At 42.8% G+C, this 22,895-nt stretch overlaps 1 protein-coding gene and 1 non-coding gene across 2 annotated transcripts in view; both read left to right on the forward strand.

The window, feature by feature from the left end:
• Positions 1-14,760: 14,760 nt before the first annotated feature.
• IFI16 (interferon gamma inducible protein 16) overlaps positions 14,761-22,895 on the forward strand; it is a 109,508-nt gene continuing 101,373 nt past the window's right edge. The window contains exons 1-2 of the mRNA XM_060297663.2: positions 14,761-15,061; positions 15,446-15,605. The gene's annotated coding sequence lies outside the window, so the exon portion shown is untranslated. The remainder of the gene's footprint in view (positions 15,062-15,445; positions 15,606-22,895) is intronic.
• TRNAR-UCU (transfer RNA arginine (anticodon UCU)) lies at positions 15,108-15,181 on the forward strand. Its single transcript has one exon. It is a non-coding gene; the product is annotated as a tRNA-Arg (tRNA).

The following is a 22,895-nucleotide window of genomic DNA, read 5'->3' on the forward strand; positions in this document are numbered from 1 at the left end:
CCTGAGAGAACTGTGTCTGTAAATAGTCTTTTGTGTTAAGTTTTAAACCCAAAAAATATCACTGAGTCTTTCAACACAGAATTTCCTTGACTCTTCCTCTCCAGCGATTGCTAACCTTGTTCATAAAACCCTATGCAGTCTGGCCCTTGCCTATGCCTCTGACCTCATGTTACTTTTTGGCCACACTACCCCTCCCACACTATTCTTCCTTTTGTATCTCTAACACACCAAGCTCGTGCCCACCCTAATCCTTTGCACTGGCTGGCCTTCCTGATCTGGAATCTTCCCTCTCTGCTCTATGCAAAGCTGGCCTTTCTTGCACATCTCAGCTTAAAATGTCGCCTCCTCAGAGAAGCCTTCTCATTCCCTTGTCATCAGTTAGCATTTTCTGCTATCTTCTTAATAATTTATCTTTGGTTTATTTGTTATCTGTACTCCTTCTCCCAGTAGATGTAAACTTCACGAGGAAAGAAACCCTGTCAATTTTTCTGTCAAGTTGTGTTGTCAGAAACAGAAGGGATATTGCACATAAGACTGCTTGGCACATAATCGGTGCTTATTAAGTGTTGTTTGAATGAACGCATGAAAGAGAACTCTATCCATCACATTTGGAGAAGAGTGTCCACATTCTTTGATTCTACCCGTTGATTTTACAATCAAGAACCTCCCACTGTCATTTAAGGCTTTTCCCTCTGGTTCACGAAAGAAGACATCTCTTTCTCTTTCCTAGCATCTGTGTAATGTCCCTCTAGAGCCTTCAAGACTGTTCTTAAATTGCCCCTCAGCCTCCTATATATCAGGTGGAGTGTCCTAATTCTTAACCTTCTGCCATTTCCTTTCTCATTTCAGAACGTCTTCTCTGATTTCTCGTAGATAGTTGAGTTCAGAACAGGTTCCAGTAGGTAAGGCCATGGCTGATGGTTATGAGTTGGACATGAAGATACTATTCCAGGCTCTCTTGTATGTTTTTCTGCTATCCTTGATTTTAAATCTGTCTTCTTGGCTAACTCATGATCACTTGTGGTCCATGTTGGTCCTAAGACCTTTTTAAGCCCTAAAATTCCAGAGCTTGCTACCACTCGAGGAGTATTCCCTTGCCAGGTGACACTTGATGAGATTCGCCCCCAGAGAGTCCAGTCCCAGGGCTTCCTTGTGGACTACTGTCCCCACTACCTCTTACCACCTGTCAGGCTGACCATTGCTGCTGCTCTTCTTGTGGCGAATGAAGCCAGATGCCGAGGCAGGTACATTAGAGTGTTCTTTCTACAGTCACGTGGAGCCCTGGCTAGTGATGGTGTGGACGAAGGAGGCCAGGAAAGGCTGCGTGTCCGGCTCTAAGGAAGTTAAACAGGCTCTAGGGTCCAGCTGCAAGGAGCTATTCCTGACTCCTTGTAGAAACAGTGCAGGACAAAGGATGGCTTTTGAAGTTGGACTGTCCTGGGCTTAAATACCAACCATGCCACTTCTTTTATTTGAGATCAGTCTTTTCACTTGTTGAATATTCCACATTGTTGTTTTCCACCTTGTTGTGAAGATTAAATGAAGACATTTCTGCAAAACTCCTAGCTAAGAACTCAATCCATGTTAGTTACCTTTCTCTGTGCCCCTTCACCTTAGAGCAGATGTGTGAGGGATGTTTCTCTGTTCTGCCTGTGTGTACCATACAATTTTTCTCTGTGCTCATTGTCTGAATAGAAAGTACTTCTTGGGTCTAGATGTTCGGTTCCAATAACTTGTTCACTTTTACCCAGAGCGTTTCTGTTTAGCCTGCTCTCTGCTACCCTCGTGTGGCCACCCTGACCCCTCACCATTCCTGGTCCTCTGCTCCCTCGCTGTGGTTGCTTTGCTGTAATGCAGCCTCTTCCCAGCTTCTCAGCTGAACTGGCTCCCAACTCCTCTGAGTTTTGAACACATACATACAGCATTTTTCAGGTTAACTTCAGTCTTTTCTCTTCAGGTAGTATTATCTCAGTTCTTCTAACCTCTCCTGATTCCTTTCTAACATTCATCTCATCAGTCAGAGATTCTGTAAGAAATGTATGCTGAATGTTATGAGTTTGCATGCCAGTAAGGCTTCTTCAACTTTCAGATCCCATTATCTGTTGCCTTGTTTAACACCAAGTTCTCTGGCCTAGGAATGCTGAAAGAGCGGTATGTTGCCATAGGTTATTTAATCATAGAAATCCCCTCTTTTTTACCCTCAACGTCAGAGCTTTTTAAGTTAATAAGAGAAAATACACCCATTCTTGCCTTGCCAAAGGGTAGTGATGGACCTTGGACAGACCCACAATGCCAGTGCTTCAGACTAAAGATGTGTAGACAAAGGATGTATCTGCTTTCGTTCTCTCCTAATTGCAAAGCATGCCTAGCAAAGGTAATGAAGGATTATTTAGGATACAGTCAAGTACACTAGTTTGTTTGAAAAACTTTGTGGATAAGAATAAAGGGAAATAAATTTGGTGAGGTGGCTTTAAACCAAATTTGAGAAGGTAGGACGTGAAAACCAGACACTGAAAAGTTTTATCTTCAGCCCAATGTCAGTGGGAAAAATTTTTGCAGCAGAATGTTATGTGATTGAATAACCAAAGTGATTCGGTTATATATATACATATATCTATTCTTTTTCAAATTCTTTTCCCATTTAGGTTATTACAGAATATTGAGGAGAGTTCCTTGTGCTATACAGTAGGTTACTGCAAGATTTTTGAAAATTGATATAATTGTAGACACTGTAGGCAAAATTTAAAAGTAAGTTACAGATTGGGATAATTTTATTTACAACATATATAACAAAGTATTAAATTGATAATATGTAGAATATTTAATAAACACACGTAAAAGACAAACAATTCAATAGAAAATTGGACAAAGGGCATGAGTAGGAATTTTCAGAACAAGTATAGCTGTCCAATAAACATCTGAAAAGATGGTCTACTGCATGTGAATTTTGAGAAATGCAAGTTAAAGCAACAAAGAGACCCTAGATTGTTAAAAATTAAAATGATGGATAATATCCAACTTGCCAAGCGTTTGGAAGAACGGGCACCTTTATATATTGTTAATGAGAATGTAAATGGATGCAGTTTTTTTTGGAGATATTTTGGCAGAATGTATCAAAATTAAAAATGGAAATACCAGCAGTGCTATTTCCACCAATCTGTGCTATAAATCTATTCACATGAGTACCATGATTTATGTACTTAGGAATCACGTCATTGTTTACAGTAGTGAAAAATGGAAAACAACCTGAATATCCATCAACAGTGAATTGGTCAAATAAATTATGCTATAGCCATACTTTGTAATAACATATAACAAAGAATGAGGTGAATTTATACGTACCAACATGGAAAGATAACCAGGATGCATTGTTAAGAGCAAATACAAAGAAAATACACATACTGTTATCCCTTTTGTGTAAAATAAGAGAAAGGACTAAAACGATATTTTTGCATATGTTATATTTCATATATAACATATGTGAAAATGTGTTTAAGTAAATGAATAGCTACTTGCTGGCTGTGTGACCTCGGGCAAGATGCTTAACCTCTCAATATTTCATTCTCCTTGAATGGAAAATAGAGATAATAAGAGTACATGTGTCCTAGGGTTGTGTGATGTGAGGCTTAAATAAATTAATCTATTTAAAGTGCTTTGAATAGTGTCTGGCACATAGGACATACTTGATGAGTGATCCTATTATTCAGACACATATAAAACTTGGAAAATTATTATTTTTGGGGTGGGAGTGAGATTTTCAGATTTAAGATAATTTTAAAAGCTTATTTTAAAGAGGTTATCCAAAGATGATTATAGAAATCCAAGAGCAAAGTCACAGTCCTGAGCTAGGGTGATGGCGCTGGGAACGGAAAGGAGGCTCTGTGTTTGGTGTTGATGATGGAAAGGCCGAGAGGGAGAAGGCAGGGGCCGCTCTCAGTTTGCGGGTTTGAGTGATTGACTTGGAAAATGCTGAACCCTGGAAAGAAATAGTGGAGGCAGGAGAATCTTTCTGTGGGGTGTAGTATTTTGGGATGGAGGGAGGTTAGTTTTGTATAAACTATGTTGTTTAAGCTTCTGGAAACCCATCTAATAAATATTCAGTAGACTGGATATAAAAACTGGAGCTCTGGAGAAAGTTCCAACTACCACTTTGAGGTAGAACAGAAGAAAAAGTCTCCAGTTCTTAGGACTCATTTTAAGGGTTTCCATCTAATATTTCCATTATAAAAAAAATTATAGTAGTATTATGGGATAATTTCTGGGTGGGACAGAGACCAGTTCTAGTCAGTTTGTTTGTCTATTCTTTTTTTTTTTTTTTTTACCCAGCAAACATATGTTGAGCAACTCCCATGTGCCAGACACTGCTGGACTGACGAAGTAGAAGGAACTCAGTTGCTCACCATCTGGTCGGAGAGAGACCTGCACAAAATTGATTGCAGTACAGTGTGCTTGGTGCTCCAGTAGCCATCTGCACAGGGTTGTATGAAGATGGATGTGATCCAGTCTGCTTAGGGCTATGGGGGAGGTCAGGGAAGATATGATAGAAAATGAGGTGATGGAGTTGAATCTTCAAGCAGGAGGAGCAGTTCTCCAGGCAGAGGTGAGGGTGGGGAGAAGGGAAGGGCCTTCCAGAAAGAGGAAGCATTGCATCCCAAAGCATGTTAGCATGGGATTGGAACAGGTTTTTCATTCTGGTTTATTTTGTTTCTATTTTAGGGAACTGTAAGTACTTTGGCATGGCACAACATGAGGGTAGGGGTAGGGAATATTAGTAAATGCATTGAAAAGGGGAGGAGAGATCAGATCATAAATGGCCTTTAGGCTCTTCTCTAGGCCATGGAGAAACATTGAGGGGTTTCGCCTTCCAGAAAAATCACAATTGCTCTTGGTGGTGGTATGGCAGATGGGTAGAAGGGGCACAGGGAGGGTTGCAGGTAGACAAGAGATGGGTTATTAAAATTTTTAAATTGCCCTGGTTACAAAGGATGAACTAAAAGTAATGAGAATGGAAAGTGAGGGATAGATTTGAGAGCTAGAGAAGAAGCAGAATTGCTAGAACTCAGTAGCTGATTAAATTTGGAGGATAAAGGTGAGGGAAGGAGCCTTGACAGACTCCATGTTTCCAGCTTAAGTGAATGGATGACCAGTTCTTTCTCCTCAGTACTCTTTATGGCAAATCAGTCTTCTCCTGTCAATTTACTGTTGTGTAATCTCTTCTATTACTGGGGTCCAGATCTCCATCATAACTTACCTTGATGACTGCCAAAGCCTCCTCACTGTGACCTCTTGAAATTATCCACCATGCCGCATCCCGAATGATCTATCTTAAATGCAAATCAAATCATAGTTCTCCCTCACTTAAAACTCGTCCGTCACTGCCTCTGCATCTGCTGCAGGATGAAAATCGAAGGCCTTTAACATGACATATGAATGTCTCCAGGATGTGGTCTTTCTGGCCATGTTTTTTGTAACTCCCTGCCTGAGACTTTGGACTTAAGCAACCCCTCATTTCTTGTAGTATCTTACACAGAGCTATATCATTGCTTGTGCTGTCCCCTCTCCTTAGAATGCCTTTCTTTCTCTGTTTCCCCAACACACACATACACACACATGCACACGCACGCACACACATATGCCTGCACTCTTCCCACTCTAACCTCTTTGGCTCAGATTCACAACTGTTCTTACTTTAAACCTCAGGTTAGGTCTGCAGCTCTAGAAAACTTTCTCAGGTTCTGCAGCCTGGATTAGTTTGCCCATATTCTTTGATATTGTAGGACGCTGGACCTACTTCTACAGTTGGGCAACATTTTTTTTTTTTTTTTGCGGTACGCGGGCCTCTCACTGTTGTGGCCTCTCCCGTCGTGGAGCACAGGCTCCGGACGCGCAGCCTCAGCGGCCATGGCTCACGGGCCCAGCCGCTCTGCGGCATGTGGGATATTCCCGGACCAGGGCACGAACCTGTGTCCCCTGCATCGGCAGGCGGACTCTCAACCACTGCCCCACCCGGGAAGCCCTGGGCAACTTTTTTGTTTTATGATTCTGTTTATTTTGTTTCTGACTGTGACTCTATCCAGGGCAGGTATGGTATCTCCATGATCTCTGTGTCTCAAATGCTTAGCACTTTCTTGGTATATAGTACATGTTTGTGGGTTTGCGAAATCAATAAATGGATAAATGAGTAGGTGGATGGCACTAACATTAGCTAGACTGGTGGATTATGAAGAGCAGGAGATTTATGGGGAACTGTAAGTTCAGATTTGTACATTTTACGATTGAGATGCCTGTGAGTCACATAGGGATGGCTGTTTCAAGGCAGCCAAATACACCAATCTGGCTTTCAGGTGAGATGTCTGGCTTTGAGATATGGGTATGGGAATTTTTAGCTCGTAGTTGGTAGTATGTGGTATGGTGCTATTTAAGATCATTCAGGGTGAAAATATGAGAAGAGAGCAAGGCACACTTTGGGAGAGTATTTTTGACCACAGCTCACAGAAAAAGTTAATTTTTATTGTGCCCCAGAACATACAAGCCCACACAAATCCATGTACATGTAACTAAAACAAAATTTTATGAACCGGTACATGGTCTTGTTAGAAGGTGATGCCCTCTGATATTTTCTTTTTTATTTTGTCCTGTCTCTTCCTGTCCCATCATTTCTTTTCTCTTCTATTTAATAATATGAAAACACTGCTAACATTCTGACTGGCACTCTGATAAACGCTGCTCTGTGGAACACTGATATTTAAGAAGGAAGAGGAGGGGCTAGTGAAGGAGACTGAAAAGGGGTGGGGGGCAAGAAGTAGGAGGCAAATTAGAAGAGAGTAGCATGTGTCACAGAAACCAGAGGAGCGAACATTTTCGAGAACAGAGGTGTGGTCACTAGCGTGAAATGCTGCAGAAAGGTGAAGTGAGACTATTGAATCTGGCGATTAGGGAGCCATTAGTGACTCTAGTGAGAACATTTTCGCATTAGCTACATTGAAATCAATCGTGGCATGGGTCGGGGATAAGGGAAAAACCCTGGGTATAAGCTCTTCTCTGTAAAAATGGAAACTACCTGGCACTAGTCTACTAAGGATTTTCTCATCCTTTATCTCATTTATTCCTTATAATGACCTTACATGGCATTATTACTTGTGCGCATCTAAAAAATCAAATGAGTAATGCAAACCTCAGAGAGGTACATTTAGGTGCCCTTCGGTGCCCATCATCCTATAGTAAGTTGCAGAACTGAGATTCAAACCTTGGTCAATCCTGACTTTAAAGTCTGTAGTTTTCCAATTAGACCATTATGGTGAGTCTATTTTTGTAATTTTGGGTGAGTAATTTAATTTCTATGGTCATGAGTTTACTAATCTATGTAATTATGGATGGAGAGGGTTGACAAAAATTACAGACTACAGAAATAGAGAAAATAAAGAGCAAGCATGCGCCCACTTAGCATTATCAGTTTAATCTTCAAATCAGTTTTTTTTTAAATTTATTCGTGTCATAAGAGCATGTGGTAAAAATTCAACTGATGCATAAGGTTAAAAATGGAGACAATTATTTTAAACTCTTTTTCTATTTTGAGCCTTCAGTAATTCTGGGAAGAGTTTATCCAATACTTTTGATTTTTTAATTTATCAGTTAAGACGGAATACTAAGCATGTTGGTCTTCCCTCCCCTTCCCCACACGCACTGCACAGGGATGATATTGAAGACTCAAGAGTGAATTGGTGACACTATAATAGAATAAAAAGGGCACTGAAGTTTATCACTGCTGTGCGTTATCTAAGAAAGTTGTTAAGAGAGCAAATCCTGAGAGTTCTCAGCACAAGGAAAAACATTAAAAAAAAATTGTATCTGATGAATGAGCGCTGTATTTGATCTAAGGATTGAATCTGTTAAAATGCTTTTCTCGCTTACCTGTTATTTGATGTATTTCATTAAAAGGTGTTTGATGTTTTCTGACTCCTACATTTTTGCACTAAAGTAGGAGTCAGAAAACCTAGAATTGAGTGCCAGCTTTGTGAATGACTAGTTGACTGATCTTGGGCAGGTTATTTTATTTATCTGGATATCAGGTAAATGTTTCCTGTGTTTTCACTTAAAGTAACTGAAAGGGGAGTGAGCCACTAAAGGGGAGCCCGTAGAGAGCTGCCTTACCCAATGCTGCTGTCTGTTTTCTAAGCACCATAGCCTCTTCCTCCGCCCTGTGGCTCTTTCCAGACCTGCCTGGCCCTTCTGTCCTTCCCTGGGCCACCACCCTGTGTATGCAAAGGCGGGGAAAGGTCTCAGAATCTCACTTCCTGGGACAAATCTTATGGGCAGCCCGTGCCTATCAGCAGATCTCTTCTGTGGACAGCTGGCTGGAGCGGTGGCAGAAGTCAGAACACGGCACTGGTGGCTCTTCTGCCCCACCGCTTCTGAGCTGAGTGACTTTGGGCAAGCCACTTAATGTCTTTTTGTTTTAAAAGGTTGTGTTATTTATTTTTGGCTGCATTGGGTCTTTGTTGCTGTGTGTGGGGCTATGCTTCGTTGCAGTGCGCAGGCTTCTCACTATGGTGGCTTCTTTTGCGGAGCACGGGCTCTAGGCACACTGGCTTCAGTAGCTGTGGCACGCAGTCTCAGTAGTTGTGGTGCACGGGCTTAGTTGCTCCATGGCATGTGGGATCTTCCTGAACTAGGGCTCGAGCCCTTGTCCTCTGCGTTGGCAGGCGGATTCTTAACCACTGCACCACCAGGGAAGTCCCAAGCCACTTAATGTCTTTGATCAAAGTTTTTCTTTGTAAAAGGAGGATAACGATAATCACTTTTTCCACAATCTAGGGTCTGTTCTGATGATAAAATGAGATAAAGAATTCCAAAACCTTTTATCATCATTATGACTACTGTTAATAATGTTTCGTAGAATCGTAGACAGGTAGCATGAGGAAGGACCTTGAAAATTCAGCTACCACCTTTTAAAGGAGGAGAAGCTGATCCTGAAGGAGATTAACTGGCTTACTCAAGGTAAAATGCTTTCCCTTAACCTTGCTTTCATTGTGGGGACTAAACACTCTTTAGGACAGACTTTAGAAGGCCCAATCCTCTGTAGGCAGTGATGAACTGCTGTGTAAGGATAAACTGTGTATAGATGTTGCTATGGTTTGTCAAACAGAAGGTCCTTATGTAAGAACAAGTTTAGTTCCTGGGATTGAAACTTTCATGGTTGTACTTTTTTGTTTAATTAAACCGATGCATTGTAAAAGATGAATGCCTTTTTTGTCTGGCCATTGTGGAGCCTGCTTTATTGTGTTCACCTCAAGGTTCCTTCCAGGCTGAAAGGGAAGTGGAGCTGAGGTAGGCGAAAGAGAAAGGAAGCTCAGTTTACTCCTAGTATTAGGCAAATCCAAGGTTCTTGAATCCCTTGGCCAATGACTACAGAATAATTGGCCTTTTAAGGATCCATCTTCTAATTCTTCAGCCTCTGTCCTAGAGCATCTGCCCCTTTAAGGACCAAGGGCCCCATGGTCACTGTGAAGATTAAGGATCCTGGTTGCCAGCCCATCCCTCTGGTAACTCAATGCTGTGGGGATTAGCAGGGCCCTCTTCAGGGTCTCTCAGTTTTAAAGCCAGTGGTGCACGGAGTCCCAGGCAAAGAAGTAAAAGAGACACAGGTGTGTTGTAGAGACTGGAAGATTCCAGGATGTCTGGAGGTGAACATGGTGAAGAAGGGAAGGACCAGCAAGTCATTCTGGACAACCCTCAGAAATCTGGCACTGTATGGACTGGGTAGGAAGAGATTCAGAACAGGTACTATAGACTGAAGATTTAAGAAGGAGAAGAGATCTGGGCTGAAAAGATGGGAGGGAAATAAAGAGATCTGGGGAATGAAATCTAGAGGAAAGAAAAAGCCTGAGGATGATGGAAAGACAATACCAAGACTCTGGAGCCAAGTGACAGAGTATTATGATTGAGGGTGAGGGTCGAGGAGCTTGGGGGCCTGCGAAACTCAGAAAGTCTTCAGGGTGGTGGCTACGGGGACAGAGACAGAGAGGAGCAGTGGGCTGAATCTGGGAGAGCCCAGGCACAGTGAGTTTGGGCAATAGTTCTTAGGATAGATGAATCCAAGTGCAGATGAGAATAGGTAGGAAAATGGCCAAGAAATTGAGCCTTGCAGGGCATAGGGACTGGGTGGGAAAGGATTAGGGAATGTCAACTGCAGAATGTGGGAAGAAGTGAAATGAACATGGCTGAGGAGTGGTGTGGGCAGAGGGGGAAGGGACATTTTAAATCAGGAAATGACTAAGGTTGATGTACGCTGAGGAAGAAGGAGAAATTGTTGGAGATGATGAGAAGAAACTGTAAGAAAACACAACGGGGGAGTTAGTACTGAACACACAAGAAGGGGATGGCTTGGGGTTAGCAATGGAGGCATAGAGACACTGGATTTTATTTTATTAAATTAAAAAAAAACTTTTTAAACATCTTTATTGGAGTATAACTGCTTTACAGTGGTGTGTTAGTTTCTGCTGTATAGCAAGGTGAATCAGCCATACATATACATATATCCCCATATCTCCTCCCTCTTGCGTCTCCCTCCCACCCTCCCTATCCTCTAGGTGGTCACAAAACACCGAGCTGATCTCCCTGTCCCATGTGGCTGCTTCCCACTAGCTATCTATTTTACATTTGGTAGTGTGTATATGTTCATACTACTCTCCCACTTCATCCCAGCTTACCCTTCCCCCTCCCTGTGTCCTCAAGTCCATTCTCTATGTCTACGAGACCCTGGATTTTAAAAAGAAGAAAAGGCGTTGAACTAGAGAGGAAATACCAGAAATTAATTCATTTTGGGGGGAACATTTTCCAGCAAATTCCCAGAAAGATCTGGTGGGACATATCGACTCACTTCCTCTTCTTTTGTTAGACACTGCTAGCTGCCTCATCTTTTTTGACCAAACAGAGAATTCATATCCTTGGAGACATGCCATCTTGAACTTTGTAGACAGTTTCCTAGAGAAGGTTGAGAAAGATGGGAGATAGAGGCAACCAGGAAAGGGATATTCTATCTCCAGATTCTTTGGCATTATTTAGACTCCCGTAGGAGGTTGACCCTATGTGGACTCCATTGTGACCTTGACTAGTCATTGGAAGTCCAGCCCATTGTCAAGATAGGTTGGTTCTAGGTCTACCTTTGGGGAAGCTTGAGAGGGCTGGGTAACCCAATGGGACTGGGCTAGACCTGGAATGGTTTCTGAAAGTTGGATGTGATGATTAAAGCAAAATTTGCTCAGTATTTGTCCTCCTTTGGCTTGATCTCAGGCTCAATTATTATTTGGATTAACTCACTTCTTTCTGCTTAGATAACAGGAAAAAGATGAGGATGGAACAAGCAATCTTGTCAAGCTCCTTGACTGAAGAAGGAAGGAAATAGAAGGCTTTAGGAACATAAATGCTTTATTATCATGGGTTAGAAAAATGCATGAGAGGAATAGACAAATGACATGGAGCAAGGCCCCAAAAGGATGCAGTATCTGGAAAAGAACTCAAGGCCTTTTTCCAGCCTTATGGATATGTCCCTGCTGCCCTTTAAGGGATAGGGAGTTAGGAGCTGAGCATCTGTTACTTCTGCAGAATGGGCCTAGCCCCACAGGCCTGACCTTGCAAAACACGTTTCTCAACCTCTCTGGGAGGTGCTGACAGGAGGAATGAGGTGGGCTGACTTGTAGGGGTGAAAAAGTAAGAGGGAGCTTTTAGTCATTAGGGACACTAGAAAATGGTATATGGAAACCACTTCTGGAGGATGTGTCCACACAGATGTGAATGAATAAGGTTTGGAACATTGTGGGGACTGAAAGATGAAAGTATGGTGTTTAAAGGCTGTGCTATCCAAATGACTATTACACTGTCTTACTCCATCTAATATCTCTTAGTATTTAAAACATGGACTAGTTGGTATAAGTACCTTTAGGGAAGCTGTCAGCAGGACCACAGTAGGATGTGGGATTTAATTGTATTTGTTTCCGGGCCAATGGGAGAATTTATTTTGGCATTTATCATATGTATCCCAGCAACACTTTGTGAATGAAATAATGTATGAGCATCACCAGTGTGTCTGTGGGGTCAAAGGGTGGTATTCAGTTAGAAGCATGAGTAATGCTTGAGTCACAGATCTTTGGAGAATTCAATCAGTACAAAATTTCTTTTGGAAGGAGAGTGTACTCATCTTCTTAAGGGTTTACATAAACACAAATGACATACCTAGTTTAAAAGAAGAAAAAAGATGTACTCTCTTTAATCATTTTGAATGGCTTAACCTTATCTTTCCTGCCCCTTTAAAAACTATCACTTTCTTTGATTGTTTCCCTTCTTATTTTTAAGTTAAAAACCTAGTTGAGAGACAGTATTCACACTTATCAAGAAGCTTTATCTGATTTATGGATGTAAAGTGAAATAACAGATGTCAGAGGGACATTCCTTATTTGATAAAAATCCTTGGACAAAGTGCAAGGGTATTTTTATTGATACAGATTGTAAGTATAAGGGGTCCTGGAAAGACTCTTGTTGAGGAGGGGTGGGTTTTTTGCTAGAATGGAGAAATTGCTGTGGGGGGTGAAGGAAAAATAAAGGAAGGGTATTTAAGAGTAAGGAGGCAATCCAGGCAAGATAGTCAAGAATTATAACTCATGGGACAGAGGAAGGAAGGGGACAACGGCGTGTACCATGAAGTCTCAGATCATCTTTCTCAACAGCATTTTTTTATTGCCCTCAGTTTATAAGGAGGAAATGGAAGATAGAGAAGATAAGTCATTTTCCCAGGGTTTTGAAGCAAGTAAGCTGCACAGCTTGCTACTGAAGCTGGATCTTTCTGTTTCCAGAGTTACGGTCTTGGTGTGAACTTGGAAAATTGACACCTTATTTGGTGGGTAATAAGACTGATTCCATCTTTTCCTGTAAGTCTTTCAGAGTAGTTCCTAGATTAGAATTTGCCTACAGGATCCTTGAGGGCGGGACCATGTCATTATTATCTCTCATCATTGTATCCCCAGCCCCAACTGAGAACATTACGAACAGCGAATGAAGGTCCTGGAGGGAGTTGGAGAGCTGGGGCTCTTCATTCAGGTTGTGGAGAACACATGATCTCTTAGGGTAGTGAAGCTTTGGGCAGAACTTGGGACTGATAGATTTCTTGGGTATAGGGCTATATCGTTATGAAGAGCAAAGGATGTGTGTCGTGTCTCAGAGAACATGGACAGAGCCTGGTGCAAAGTACCTTGAGAACCTAGGCTTTCCTATTCCTTGTGCCCAAGGGGTTCATGGCTGGCCTAAGGGTTGAGCTTCCCTTTACAGGCACACGGATCTCCTGGTGAATTCCTTGACTAGCACCTTGCTACTAGCCACTCAAAGTAATACAGTCTCTGGCCAGCATGGAGTTCTGTGTGTCAGGTTCTTGGAGTTGTCTAGGGTAAATGTATTAAGAACGGCCTATAATGAGCCTCCTTGCTTTAGGTTTGTAATATGCATAATCTGTTTCACTTTTCTGAGCTCCTATCTCTAGGTCCTAGACGGAAGGCAGGCTTGATTGGAGTGGCTGTTTTTCCCCAGGTGTTAAGAGTCTTCCCCTTGCATCCCAGCCTGACTGAATCACCTTGGTCCGTTCTCTCCCAGATCCCATCGTTGGGGCTATAGGAACAGGTGGGGAGGTGTGAGATGTTGCACTAGGATGTAGTCTGAGAGTTAGAAGAGCCCTTAAAGATTCCTCTAATTGAAGCCATTCATATTGTCATATTGTTCTTCACTTGGCCATCACCTAGATCTGGAGTTATAATCGGAGTCGGTTGGCAGTGCCCAGAGCCGTGGGCCCTAAGAAGAACACACTGAGGGAGCACGAGGGGAATCTGAGCCAGCGCTTTGCTCTTATTGCAACCTTTTGAGTGGGAGTACGGTCCTCAACACTGAATCAAAGTCTTTAGATCAATGCATTGTCCCCTGATGTATCTGGGAATCAAATAAGATAAAATGAGCTGAAGGTGAGGTAAGAAGGGCTTAGATTAGACTTTCAGAAGGACTGGCATAGTGGAAACAGTGATTATGGCATTGTCTTCTCTAGGAAGCTTTTAAAAATGGGAACTGTGTTATTGGGTCTGGGCTGGGTATGGAGGTCTTTATGTATGGTTGTGGAGAGATGGTCAGTTTGATTGTCCTGGGACACCCCTAGCAAGCCCAGACAGCTGAGAAATCCTCATTCTTTAAATGAGACAGTCCTGGGAGGAAAGAAAGGCAGACTTGGAGTCGGGGAAGGTGGGGGAAGGGAAGCAGGTATTCGTGGAGGGCTGCTTGAAGACCATCTGTATTTCATTACAGAGCTGCCACTCTCACCCTCTTCCCTGTGTGTGCCCTCCCTCCCTCCCTCTCACTTTCTCTCTCTCTCTCTCACACACACACACACATACACACACATTCACTGCTGCTCGACTCCACTCCCATCCTTAATTCTAGTGAAGATGCTAAAGAAACGTCATATCAGACTCCCGTTACCTCTTCCCCAGACTCGACAGATACAGCTCTCAAAGCTGAGAACTGGACCAGTCCCCTGGAGCCCAGCTTCCCTGCTAGCCGCTGCTGCCGTTCACACTGTTTCTTTACGGAGGCAGCTCCTTTGTCTCAGGGATCGAGGGTTTTCCTGAATCTCCCAGCTTTGCCTAGCCCCTGTCTGAGAATAGCTGGAATGGGATGAAACCACAGCGAGGGAGAGGGGTGGAGGTAGAGAAGGCTTCAGTTTTCTCCGCTGGGCTGGGTGCGCTCTGCTTAATTAGCATGAGAATAGAAAGGCATTCTCCCTATCCTCCCTTAGGGATGGAGAGGAAAGAAGAGCAAAGGCTGTAGCTCTGTCCTACTCCATCAGAGATTCTGGGACTGGGAGAATGACCACCTTCACATTTCTCCAATCCTCTGAGGACCCCAGGACCCACGGTATTGAGAAAAGCTTTGATGGAGCCGGCTGGTAGATCTCCACTCCAGATTTTCCAGCTGTCCCTGTCCCCCCACCGCTCAGAGAGCAGGATGCTGAGATGGCTCGGTGATGCAGAAGGTATGTGCTTTTTCAGTTCTGGTGCTGATGCTGTGTGTGTGGTGAGGTCTCTGTGGCGCAATGGACGAGCGCGCTGGACTTCTAATCCAGAGGTTCCGGGTTCGAGTCCCGGCAGAGATGGTCACCTGGCAGGTGCCTCTTTTATTTTGTATGCTGTCATGCTAGGTCGATAATTATATTTATTCCTTCCTGGGGGCTCTGGGAAGAGAAAGGAAACCCCTTTCCTTGGGAATCCTGGACCTCCCCTCTTTTTCTGTCTCCTCCCTCTTTGTTCTTTCTCTGTTCCTCCCTTACTAATTTTCATTGTCTAATGAAGGCTCAGATGTCTGCTGCATCTCCCTGCTCAGCCTGACTGACACAGCCTTTGAATCCTTTGCTTCATAGAAAAATCATTGGCACAGAGGGATGGAGACGCCTGGCCATAGGTTTTGGAACCACTATGGTTCCATCCCTTTACCTCCGAGAAAACAAAAAGGCAGATCGTCCCATATGCTGATGAGGAAAGGTCCAGTTGTGCTCCAAGGTGACAATCACCTTGACCAAGGTGGGTCAGGAGATGGATGGGGTCATGCAGAGGATGATTTCTTGTGCTGTCTTTGTTGGCTATACTTTTGTATTCCAAAGGGTGGGCTTTTTGTGCTAATGTTCATCACTCACTTCCTCATCTACAAGGTGAGATGTAATCATTGCTCTTTGTCTCAGTAGAATAAACTACACAACAGCATGCTAATTACCAGCAGCAGACAAACTTGTACAAGAAAGTCAAGGTCTTAAATGCTCTTTACTGTGAAAAGTTTGCAGCCTTTCCTGATTGCAGGACAAAGTTGGAAGTTTGTATCTGAATGTTATTTTCATAATTCCTGGTTTCCAACAAGCCTTTTTCTCACCACCTCTCTCACCCTGCATCCACTTCTGCTGTCTTTCCCTATCTCATCTAATGGGCCATATTCAGCAAGATTGGGAGCTCGGTCACATTGGTTTTCTGCTTTGGGCTGGTCCGGCTCTCCCTTTCACATTGCAGCCTCTAGTCTATTAGCTAGAGGGAGCCACCCAAGCCAGGAACTGACCTCTACCTCAGGTGAACTCAGGAAACCTGAGAAGACACACCTCTCCTCCTGACTGCTGGGGAGTCAGCATCTCTCCCACACGGGACTCTGGACGGGCGACCAGAGGACACAGCCAGCCGTGCACTCCTGCTCTAAGGAAGCTGGGGCGGGCTGAGAGAGGAGAATCCAAACCATGCCAAGAGGTGGGGAATTGATAGGGCAGACAGGAGGGCACTGGAAGGAGACTGATGTTTTTTAAGCCTTTAGGACACACGCATGTTTGTAGCAAGTTGAAACTCCTGAAATTCTTTTGAAGTAGTCTGGTACTTTAAAGGGACTTAGGATTCTTGCAGTAAGAACCAACACAGCTTTACCTTCCTGAGTTACTTTGGTAGAACACCAATTCAAATGTTAACTCTTTCCTACCAGCCCCATGGATATGCCCTTTGGAGGATACTGGTGTGGACCTGAAATCCCTGGGCAGCCCTTCTGGAGCCCATTTTTAGCTCTGTTTATCCTAGATATTTTTGCTTAAAGGTCAGGCCTGAAAGGAAATTGGTCTGTGTGTCTGGATGGGGGTGCGTGGCGGGAGGGCATGTAGGGAGGAGGTTTAGAGAAGGGGCATATCAGAGTTTTCCGCCTTAATTCAGAATACTACCTACATCTTTCTAGCCCCCCCGCCCCTGCATCATTCTATTAAAATTGTGCTGCTCAACAGTAACAGTTTTGAAAAGTAAGAGCGTTGTTCCTCTGTCACTGTTAAAGTTTGGGGTAAGAGTACAGGTTCATCATGGCCTACTCTAAGGTTTTCTCAATTCTAGAAGCTTTCTAGGAATGTAGGTTTTATGAAATTGTGGGAACTGGGAGGGAATGTGCCCAAGTAGGCAGTAAATTGAGATTTGTTCAAGTGTTTGATCAGGGTGGAATGTAGGCTGCTCCTTACGTGAAGTTCTATACCAGTGAGAATTAAACCCCACAGATAATCCCCCAAACTTATTTTAGCCAATGATTTCCATTTTCTAACTTAGAACCAGAAGACCTTGGTTTAAATTGCAGCTTTACCAAGTTTCTAAACCTCTCTGAACCTTAATTTGCTAATTTATAAAAACAAAATGGTACTATCTATCCTCCACACGTAAAAATGAATGAGAAAATCCATTGTACAGCTCTGTACAAGTATATAGGCTCTGTTAGTTTGGGGGTTGCCTTTGTCTCTCTCCTCAGCATGTGGGAAAGATGCCTGGCCAGAGAGTAGGGAAATGAAAGGGACTGAATGATCATCTCCTGCCTGGAACCTCCACTGTGGCTGTATGCCATCAACTGGGGCTGATGCTGACTTGTGCCACCCTAACGAAGAGGCTGGGATGGACTTTCTAGCTAGTGGAGTCCTTCAGAGGGCAGATGGTCCCTCTGTGCCTTACATGGGTAGTTTCATCTCAGCCAGGTAGGTAGAGGCCCCTGCTGGCTACACCACTGAAGGGAAATAAAAGCTTCCACTTATTCAAACATCATCAGCCTTTAGCTCCCTCAGCCTCTGAGGGGTGATGTTTTGGGGACTTGAAAAGGACATCACCAGCACTGGCAGCAAGATTTTCCACATTGGTAAAAATTCCTTTATATGTGATAACTTTTTTCTTAACATATGAGAGATAACTTCTAATTTATGAATATCATAATTATTGTATTTTAAAGATACTCAGAATATAAAATAGAAATGGGTGTTTTTTTTTTTTATAAGCTCATTTCACTGTAGGACTCAAGTGCTTCACAGGTGCTGAAAATGATCATTAATTACAAAGTATGCAGGCAGGCTATGTCATTTATTATTGTGTTCGCACTGCCTGAAATATGGTTGGCATTTGATGGATATATTTGAATGAATGAATGCTTACTTAGACTGGCTATAAATTATGTAGATAGGAAAGAGAAAGAGCCGTAGCTCCTAGGGATCAGGAACACAGGCGATATCTTCATGCATTAATTCATTCACTTTACAAATATTTATCAAGTGCCCACTTTATGCCATTTTCCATGTTGCAGGCACTGGGATCCGAAATAGCATTGCCCACTTCCCTCATGGAATGCATATTCCCATGGGCCAGATAAAGAATAGATAGGTAAATAATATTATGATAGATTTGTAGGTAGGGATACCTGCTGGAGGAACTAATGATTAAAGATAGAGTGATGTGAAGTGTGGTGGTCACAGAAGACTTTCCCAGGAGGTGGCATTTGAGTGAAGAGTGAATAAAGCAAGAGAGCTCAATGAGATGCAGAAGATGGGTGTTCCAAGCAGTGAAACAGCAAGAGCAGAGAATCTGAGCTGGGCATGAGCTTGATGGCTTTGAGGGAAAGCACAAAGGTCAGTGTGGTTGGAGGGGAGGGAGTGATGAAGAGTAAAGTTCAGAGATAAATATGGAGCATGTCATATAGGATAATGTACTCAACCCTATCAGTAAACTCTGGCCAACTCTGCCTTGTATAATAAGTCCAGTGTCTCCTCACTTTTCCTTTACTCTCTTGCAGTGAAATTTATAGGTTATATAACTTCCTACACACATAATTAAAACAAATCAATGAAATATCCTCTTTGTAATATAAGGAAATAAACTTGTCATAAATGCTGTGTATTTTAATACATAAATGCCACACTAGCAGTCATACCTATATGAAGAATCACCTTCAGTGCAACAGCTATAGATGTTATATATGCCAAAAAAAATGCAGGTACGTTTTAAATATCACAAGGAATGTCAGTCACAAGCAGTGTTGTGATTTTCCAAGCTGGTGCACAGTTGATAAATTTATGATCAAAACAAATTAAATCTTCTTACAAAGTATGCAGCATTTTGCATTCCTGAATATTTTAGGAAGTTTTAAACCATACAGAAACTGTAGTTATATGGAAAAATAAGATAGACCCTAGGTCCAGACACCAACAACTAGCCTTTCAGTAGGTCATTCAAAAGAAGTGCACAACATAGGGCAAAGCCTTCCTTGTGTGAGGTGCATCTGCACATTGCAGGACACACAAATCCCAGGTAATCTTCCTCTCTGTGGCTAGTGGTGGTCCCCAGTCATTACAAAAACAAAAAAATACTCCACTAAATTTTCAAACCACTACCTCGGGGCAATTGCAGACCAACTGGCAAGTGCTGACATAAGGCTTGTAGGTCAAACTTTCCTTCATACTAATGAAAATCATTGGTGGGTTTGAGCATAGAAGTGGTGGAATCTGATTTAGATGTTAAAAGGATAATTTTGGCTGTTGGTAAAGAATAGACTGGACTGGGGGGAGGGGAATGTTTGCAGATCTGCTGGACCCAGCACCTTTTAGAAGCAGCAGGGCGTGGCACTGTGGTTCCCAAGTGGTGGAGCTAGTACCACCAGAAGTGGAGGGTTTTATAACAATGCCCATCTACAAAAGTGATTTATCATCTCTGGAGAGCTAGCCTGGCATGGATCATTTATATTTTGTCTAGGAACTAGTTACTTTTACTTATTGTCATTACAATGATTCCACTTACTAGCAAAAGAAAATGTTCATTTTGTTTGTATTTAAGAGCCATAGGAAATGGAACTTATTCTCCTAAACATGATTTCAGTGTTTATGTCTTTTGCAGTTTCTATAAATTATAATGGAACAGAATGTCTTTAAACTTCTCTATGTCTTCCTGGGAAGATATATCTTTTTGTTTCTGTAATGGTAATGTTTTCCTGTGGTGGTTCCATTGAGAGAATGGACAGCAGGTGAGACACAGAGTCATATGATACGAGAAGCTGGAAACAGGAGCGTAATGGAGGAAGAAACTGCATGGGGATGACATGGACCTCGGTCTGCATCAGAGGGCTTGCTCTTTACTTGCATAACTTTGGGCATGCACTAGGTTTCTTGAGCCTTGGTTTTCTCATCTAGAAAATGAGCCAAATAATATCTAGAATTAAATAAGGTAAAATGGAAAAGTGTCTAGATAGGTAGATACACAGTAGGTGTAAAAACAAACACTGGCTTCCTTTGTTTACGGACAGTGTGTCCAACCAGACTTCTTCAGACTGCATGCCTCATGCTATTTTCTTGGAGATCCTGTGTGAGGCTCTGGGGGACTTAGCCATGGACCACATGTTTCTCCACCTTGAAAATGCTTGGGCATAGTAGAGTGCTAAGGGAAGTAAGAAGTGTACAATGTATCTTCTATAGTAGTTACCCTCAAGGGGGCTCTCTCCCTGTGGTCCCTGTGGGAGCCCTGGATTTCTCTCTAGGGCTCTGAGCATTGAAACCTTGCAGCAATCCTTAGTCTAGCCCTGGGGACAAAGTTTCACAGGCCCTGTGGAGAGGGTCACCTGAAGCCTTTTCTGCTAGGAGCAATGCAGGGCTTTAAAGCTAGATATGAGGGCAAGTCTGTCTATACAGGGAAGGTGGGCTGAGACTAAAGACAAATTCCTGGGGAGCTGGGAGGAGATAGGATACCAGAGATTGGCTGCTGTGTTCCTGACCAGCGCACTTTCTGGGAGTGTTGCCTGCCATGCACCCAGCTCAGTCCTGAGTCTCGGAGAAGCATCATCTGGGAATCATTAACAACCCCTAATATTCTTCTTCCTTCTTTCCTTTCAGGGAAATGGTACCATCCAAAATAGCAGACAATTGAGAACCAATTATACTTATTTTGAAGGAATATGCAACTTTTTTCTTTTCTAATTATGCACAAACTTCCAGCAGTACTTTAAAATGTTTGTACTTAAGTGTGCCCCAAGTAGTGGAGGAGAGTGACTGCTTACCCCCAGGTGTCAGGAAGCAGAGCCTAAAGCGGCTTTAGCCAAGTACAACATTGCTTTGAAGTCTCATACTTTATGCTACATTCTAGTACAAATTGGGGGTTCTACTTCATTATATCTGCATTTTTAGGTATAAAAATAATTATCTGGCTCCAAACCTTATAATAAAAATGACTGGCATGTCCCACATATGGGTGTCTGATATATATCAGTTATAAAATCACAGAGATATATTAATATTAAAAATGACTTTGTGACCCCTGAGTATTCACTCAGAGGTGATGGGGGAGATAGTCTAGAGACTGGTTAAGTAGATAGAAACCTGGCAGGGAATGAACATTCATTCAGTTACTCATTTGACAGATATTTATTTAGTGCCTACTCCGTGCTAAGCATCGAACTAGGTGCGGGGATACAAGGATAAGCAAAAAGAGACAGAGATTATCACACAAATACACGTAGAATTGCAACTGTGAGTGAAGGAGAGGTCGATGGAGCCCAGGCCGTTTATGGCAGAGGGAGCTGACCTCCTCTGAGGGGCCAAGGAAAGCTGCTTCCAGGAAATGTCTCTTGACTTGAATCTGAAAGATCAGTAGGAAATAGGCAAAGAATAAAGGAAAGCGCTTTCCAGACAAAGGAACAGGGAGCACAAAGGTCTTGTGGTGGGAGGGAGGACAAATGACTGAAAAGCGAGTGTGGTTTGACTACAGAGAGGAAGGCAGAAAGTGGCGTGAAATGAAGTTGGATAGAGAGGCAGGAGGCTGACCCCACAGGGCCTTGTTGTGACTGCAGGGGGTTTTGTCCTTATCTGAAAAACAGGGGGAAACCACTGAAGGGTTTTAAGTCAAAGAATAACATGATTAGCTTTGCATTTTAGCTTTGCTTTTGCATTACTACAGCTGCTGCTCAGGGGCCAGGGTGGAAGGGTGCCAGGATAGATGCTGGAGCTGAATAGCAGTTCAGTAGTTGTTGTGCAAAGTGAGGTTAGCTTGGATTGGTGGGGCGGGGGAGGGGGGGCGGGTAGTGGTGCAAACAGAGAGAAGTAGGTGGGTTTTAGAGATATTTAGGAGCTAAAATGTGCAGGATTTAGTGGTGGGTTGGAAATGGTACAAAGAGGAAGGACTTGTCATGTATGGCTCCAAGATTTCTGGCTTGCCTACCATTGAGTGAGATAGGAAACATTGAAAGAAGACCAGGTTTGGGGTAGGTGAGTTCAGCTCTGAGCTTCTAACTTTGAGGTGCTATGAAGTTGAGAGCCGGGTCAGTGTCTGAACTGATGGTTTGATTTTGGGAGTCATCTGCATGTTGGAATTTGAAGCCAAAAGTATGAATGAGATCACCTGGGAGAAAGTGTAGAGTGAAAAGGACCTAAGAATGAGCTAAGAGGAACTCTAATATTTAATGGCACAGTAGAAAAAGAGAAAAGCAATGGCAAGAGAAGTAAGAGAGAAACCGGAATATTATCATTTCTGAACTCACAGGAAGGGAGCGTTCAAGATGGGACTTGATTGAGTACCACATGCTACTGAAAAGTCAAGAATAAGCAGACCTAACCTTATCTGTTAGATTCAGTGACGTGGAAGCCAGTGGTGGGAGTTATTTCACTTTCTATGGAGTATCAGGGCAAGAAACTGGATTGCAGTGCAGAGGAAGGGGGAGAGAAGGACATGGAGGGAACACAGAGAGGCAACTCTTAAAAGTTTGGCTGAGAAGGGATGAGGGGAGGCTGGTGAGCTGGATGGCAGGAAGAGCCAAACAGGAACATCTTTCTGTTTTTTCTATTTTAAAACTTTTAATTCTGGAAAATTTCAAATGTAAATAAATTGAACAGAGTAGTATCATGAACCCTCATGTACCCATCACTTAATTTCAACAACCCATCAGTTAGTTTCAACAATGAAACATGGCCAAACTTGTATCTGTACATCCACCCATTTTATTTGTTTTTTCAGTGGGAGAGACTTGAGCTGTTTGAAAACCACTGGGGAGGAAGTCATTGAGAAGGAGAGTTTGAA

This window comes from Globicephala melas, chromosome 1 (genome assembly GCF_963455315.2).
Source record: "Globicephala melas chromosome 1, mGloMel1.2, whole genome shotgun sequence".
Lineage (NCBI taxonomy): Eukaryota > Metazoa > Chordata > Mammalia > Artiodactyla > Delphinidae > Globicephala > Globicephala melas.